Source organism: Plecotus auritus, assembly GCF_963455305.1.
Source record: "Plecotus auritus genome assembly, chromosome: X".
Classification (NCBI taxonomy): domain Eukaryota; kingdom Metazoa; phylum Chordata; class Mammalia; order Chiroptera; family Vespertilionidae; genus Plecotus; species Plecotus auritus.
Window position 1 is genome coordinate 130,620,395 of NC_137784.1, and position 6,000 is coordinate 130,626,394.

The window sequence follows — 6,000 nt, forward strand, 5'->3', positions numbered from 1 at the left end:
GACTCTATCAAAAGGATTGAAATCAAGCAAAGTATGTCCTCTGACCAATACAGAATGAAAATAGACATCAGCTACAGAAGGAAGCCGGGGTAATTTACTGAGATAAACAAATGTTTCAATGATAAAGAACCCAATACATGAGTACAAAACTTCTCCTGCATTATCATTACAAACCATTGAGGTACATACACTTCCTTCAGGGAGGGTGAGCAAAACCCCTGACCCCTGAAGTGGCCATGGCTAAACAGAGAGACTTCCTTCCAAGAGGACAATGTGGAAAGGGCAAGTAAAGGGTCACTTTACAGTGGCGAAACCTGACAAACCCTACCTGTGTCACCTGATCAAGGTCAGCATCAGCAATGAAAATCATAATATGTAGGTGTGATCATAATATGTAGGTGCCCTTCATATGATGTGATGATTATGGTAGTTAACTCCCTGGTAATCCTCCCATAACCTGGAGCCCCAGTCTAATATTGAGAAACACGTCAGACAAATCTCAGTGCACGCACATCCTATAATGGACCTACCCAGAACTTCTCAAAATGATCAAGGTCATCAAAAGAAATAGGGTCTGAGATACTCTCAGGGCCAAGAGGACTCTTAAGAAGATACGGCAGCTGAGAAGAATGTGGGATCCTAGATGTGATGCTGAAACAGAGAAAAAGACAGCAGGGAAATATTTTAAAACAGGACATATTAATAAAGAATGCACTGTGGCTCATAATAACACATTGATAATAACTCATGAGCTGCTACACATTCAGCACACAAGTGTGACTAGTTAATCATCAGGCAAACTGTGTTTGGGGTATATGGGGATTCTCTGTAAGTGGTTTGCCAATTTTCAGCATGAAGTCCACTGCATTTTTCAAAATTTATAAAGATGAAAGAGGACCTTGAGTGGTGATAGATGTGTTTTAAAAAAGCAAAATATAAAGTAAATATGAGCACACAGAACCAGGCAGCGTGAAGCCAAGCCTTCCTGAATTGCCTTCAGCTCTCAGCTCTCCCTGAGTCCCCAAGCTGGATTCCTCCACAAACCAGGCCTATTGCTCCTCATTAACATCTCTGGAATCTGCAGGTCCTCTCCAGCCCCATGCCAAGGCCTAATCCAGTCTCACAATTCCTGTCAGGAAAGTGACAGGAACCCACTATGGGCAGTCCTGCCATTGGAGCCCCGCATGGTCAGTCTCCCAGGTGGCTTTTGCAGAACAGAAGTGTGATCCTATCCTTGCTCTGCACAGGGTCTTTCAGTGTCACCCACAGGGGAAAAGCACCAGGATGACTGGGCCTGGCCACTAAGGCCATGTGACGCCAGCCCCACAGACCTGCAGCTTCTCCCTGACATGGCCGACTTGCAGTTCAGCAGGTAGCAGGTGGTCTGCCAGATCTTCTCTGACCCAAGGACTCAGCTCAGGAGGCCCAGGAGCTACCCCTGGGGGGCAACCTGGTGACCACCCCTGCCATCTGCTACAGCCTTTCATCTTCTCAAACTGCCTGTGTAGATCCCAAGGTCCAAGCTGGTTTTTTGGTAACTGCCAAGGCACCCCTGCCACCCTCTCTGCCTCAGCCTCAGCCTCTAACACCACCCTCTAATAATCACCTGAACAAGGCCAATAGTTTAATCAAGCATTTGGGTGTAACAAAGGGAATTATTTGCAAACCAGAGGCCCAGTGCATGAGATTTGTGCATGGGTACAGTCCCTAGGCCTGGCTGGTGATCAGGGCTGATCGGGCTTTCTGGCTGCCGGCTGGGGCCTTCCTTTTTTCTGCGCCACCCCCTGGTGGGCAGTGCATGGCATAGTGAGCAATCGAACTCCTGGTCTCCTGGTCGAACTCCCAAGGGGACACATTGCATATTAGGCTTTTATATATTTAGATAACTTGCAGTCACAGTGATTACCCACATGTTCACATGACAATGATTATAATTTATCAATCACTAGGGTACTCACCAGGTTGATACCTCATTTTCTACCAGCTCTGCATGAACCATACTGGCTGAAAGGGGATATTCTTCTGGGGGCTGTCACGTGAAGATAACTGCATATGAACATCATTACTGGGAACTGGGTGGTTGTCTATGGGGACACAGGCAGAGCAAATCCCCAAGATGTGCAGACTGGGGCCAGGGTGGAAAGAGAGTGGGCAGCAGTGGTGATGGGGTCAACGGGCAGGGCCCCAGAAGGAGGGCACCACCATGCCAACAGGGCCAGTTTGCTGTTGGCCTCCTTACCAACACTCATCACTGCACTGAAGGGTAGATTGGAGTGGCCCAGGAGCCTAGGGGTGCAGGAGGCATGAAGGAATTCCTGCAGCCAGCTTCCAGTGGGCCGGCTCCTCTTTTGAACACCCCCCTCCCTGCCCAGGGCCTTAAAGGAACACAATCTGGCATCTCACTTCTCAAGGGAAAATGTGCATGGCTTAAGTCCCTGGGTGAGCTAGCACAGTGCTCTGTGTCTGCGTTCTCATGGCTTGAGAATGAATCCACGGACCCTGTGCCACCTTCTGTAGAAATGGCTGTGACAAACAACGCTGCTGCTCAACATTCAGTGGCAAAGGGTCATCACACAACCCTTGCTAAGTACAAAGGACTGGCAATGCAGGGTCCCCATTCATTCAGGGAAGAGGAAGACAAGGTGAGGATGAACACTTGACATCTCCCAGTCGACAGTTGCATGGTAGAAGCTCTAAAATGCAGCTGCTGTAATCTGGAGTGAAAAGAAAAAAAACAAACAAAAAACAAACAAACAAACAAAAAACCATCATTTCTGGGAGGACTTTCTCAGAAAGTCACATTTCTCTTGAAATTCTCCACCCTTTTCCAGCGCCCCCCTGCTGTGTGAAAGGTGCTTCAAATCCCCTATCACATGAATTTTCAAATCATTCTACACATCTCAGCAGACAGGGCTCACCCTCTTCATTCCAGAGGACCTTTCTGCACTTTCCATAGCAATACCCCCTGAAATCTCATGGGGATGTGAGTTTTTTCCTTCCTTTCGATGCAAGGTCCCAGTATTTACCTGTGAGCCTCTGCTGCCTTCTGAATGGGCATGGAAATGGACAATTGCATCTATGAGATCTACAGTGGTTGGTAGTTATTTTTTGTATTATTATCACCCCAGACCACACCACTCTGTCCTCTACACATTTATTTCCATGGCTTTTCATTGAACTTGCAATGCAATTGGAAACTGAATAGGACATCTTCACAAATTGCAGCTGGGTACCTCCCTACTAGATGATAGCTATTGGATTTTGGTGTGGAGTCCTTGCCAACAAGTTGCAACTAACCCACAGTTCCCCAGAATTCCAATCCACAATTAGAGCCTTTCCACTTTTGCATGCGGTTCTTCCATTAAAACAAACAATTTTTCATTTCTTCTCAGTAAATCTGGCCATTACTTGAACTTGGCCAAGGTAAACTCAAGGAATCCTGTGGGGAAGCATGGGACTTGGTTGGAAAGTTTGTAAGGAGGAATCTCCGAAAGGTGGGGGGCCTTCAGGGGGAGCTGATGAAAGTGGCCGCCCCACTGCACATTGAGGATCAAAAGTCTACAGAATGCCAGGTTTAACACCGCCCCCTCCTCCCAAAGTAGAGCCTGTAGAACTTGTAATACCTAAGGCTCCACCATCAGAGGAACCCTTTCCCGATCCTCCACCTCTGGTGTGGGAAAGCTCAACTAGATCCTCACTTATGGGATCACGTGTCAGTCAAGCTATGTTAGGAGAGCTTTTGGCTTGCCTGGTTATGAAAGATACTCAAGGTAATCGGATACATGAACCACTTTCCTTTAATACCTTTAAAGAAATAAGAAAAATTATTAGAGAAAATGGAGCTAGCAGTCCATTTACAAAAGGACTCCTTAATGCTTTTTCTGAAAATTACCATATGATGTCTTGGGACTGGCAGACTTTGGCCAAAACAACTCTGGATGCCAGTCAACACTTATTATGGAGAGCAGAACATAATGAGATCTGTGAACAACAGGCTGTTTGTGGGTGTTCACTGGCGACCCCACCTGGAAACCTCTGGGCTGCATTCTGGCTATAAGTCCCAGGCACTATAAGACATCTTCTGAAAGATCCATGGAAAGGACTCTGGTTTTTTAAGTCTTGTCTGCGGAGTGGGCACACCTGTAAATATTGTACATAGAGTGTCTCTGTTGATTGTTATTTTGTGTCTTTGTTGTTTGGTTTAATTTGTTTAAAGATGGGCATATTTCACTTGGCTAAGGGACCCGGCTACTTGTGGCAGGGTGAACACGTGGCAGGGATTGCAGGAACTTCCCAGCAGCTGCCAAGAATTCTTAATCTTGGGGACACTTCCTGCCCTCCTTCTCAAGGCATCAGCCACTGGAAACTCGTAGCTAGTAGAAGTTCTTGTCTGTCTGTAATGTAACTTGGTTACTGATTGATGTACTTGGCTTGCTTTCTTATCTTTAGGGGACTCAGTTTGCACTTCACCATTTTATGAACATAGGGAATCCTCCGTATCAGCTGTTTGGGCTTTGTGCCACTGAGAACCCATTTGCTGTGCTGGGTGAGTGTGGGATAAAATTCTAAGCCTAGTGTCCCAGTCCACCCTTTTGTGAGTACTCATTCCTTTACTGAAGGGTTGTGGTATTTTTCTGTTTTCTTTTTAAAATCTCTTCTTATATATAAGATTTCATATTATTAGTCAACTCAAAAAAAGAAAAATATGGGAAATAATTATTTAAAGTCCCCAAGTATTTATCCTAGAGGACTGGAGCTACAGAAGTACCTTTGAATAGCTGCAGTAGCAGCAGCAGTGGGGTGGGGAACTCTCCTTGTAAAGGAAAAAAATGATACTTTTACACTAAAGCCATTAGAGGCCCAGGAGTTAATACAGTCCTGAGAACAAACCCCATACCTGCTATCTCCCCACATATACACCTACCCTTTCTCCAGTCTTCTGAGAGTTGTCAAAGTCACGTTATCTCTGTTAAGCTTCTTAATAATGAGTATATTTTCCATTGGAAAAATAAGTCTATTTCTGAAAGTAAAAAAGTTTTCCTGTATTTGCCTAGGAAGCAAAGGTTTTATATACATTATTAAAATGGTTATGTTATGTTAATCAGAACTTCATTACTTTAAATGCATAGATTACTTAATACTGCTTAATAATAATAATATATAATCTTTTAGTCTAATGTATTTGACTACCTTCCCAGGGTTTGAATTTTAAGAAACTTTTCCTTGACCTAGAATTGGCTTTAGATCATCCCAGTAGGCTCTGGAATGCCTCAAGTGTTTGTTTTCTCTCCCGTGAAAGAAAATTTTCTACTTAAGGTACATGGGAAGCTTTTTCAAATAATCATGCTTTCATTTGCAGCTCTAATTATTGTTCTAGTGTATTGTGTTTTGCAGAAAGGGCAAGATTCCATGTCATTTGCATTACTCTATAAAGTATCTGGATTGACAGAAGTACTAGCAGGAAAAATCAGGAAAAACAAAAATTTTATTATGGGGCTGAATGAATAGAAAAATAATTATATAGATTTTTATAACACTTGTTGAAAGTACCGCTAATTCTTACATTTTTGTTTTTCAGATATAAGAAAGCATTTTTAAAGCAATTTGGTAAACTATATATTTCCTTGCCTACATATCCCGCCAGAATTTCACAATTCTTAATAAGTGGCAATACGTTTTTGTTTTTTTTTTTAAATATATTTTATTGATTTTTTACAGAGAGGAAGGAAGAGCGATAGTCAGAAACATCGATGAGAGAGAAACATCGATCAGCTGCCTCTTGCACACCTCCTACTGGGGATGTGCCCGCAACCAAGTTACATGCCCTTGACCTGAATCGAACCTGGGACCTTTCAGTCCGCAAGCTGACGCTCTATCCACTAAGCCAAACCGGTTTTGGATGCAATATGTTTCTTTGCATGAATTCATTAGGACCTGTTTCCAATTGTAGCCTTATGCATTACCTCCTCCAATTCCTCTCTGTGCTGTATGAGAGCTCAT